Raw genomic sequence first — 240 nt, 5'->3', positions numbered from 1 at the left:
CTCCTCCTCCTCATCTTCATCATCCTTCATCTCTGACTTCCTGTCCACCAGGCTCTCCAGCACCTCCTGGTCTGTCAGACAAACTAATACATTGTCAAACAACTTCAGCATACCTGTCTCAGTAGAAAAGACCTTAACTGACAGCTCTGCATTTGGTTTTCTATAATTCTATTCTATTATTTGCATGTATTGGTGTCAGAAGCATCTTCTAAAAAACTGGTTTCAGGCTTTCCACCATAT

General features: G+C 41.2%; 1 protein-coding gene across 1 annotated transcript in view; it reads right to left on the bottom strand.

Annotated features, from left to right (window-relative positions):
* pde1ca (phosphodiesterase 1C, calmodulin-dependent a) overlaps nucleotides 1-240 on the bottom strand; it is a 22,963-nt gene that overhangs the window by 1,339 nt on the left and 21,384 nt on the right. The window lies entirely within an intron of this gene.

This window comes from Morone saxatilis, unplaced genomic scaffold, assembly GCF_004916995.1.
Source record: "Morone saxatilis isolate NCDOM2014 unplaced genomic scaffold, NCSU_SB_2.0 Contig0, whole genome shotgun sequence".
NCBI classification, from domain to species: Eukaryota; Metazoa; Chordata; class Actinopteri; family Moronidae; genus Morone; species Morone saxatilis.
This window is presented reverse-complemented; position numbering and strand designations above follow the sequence as displayed.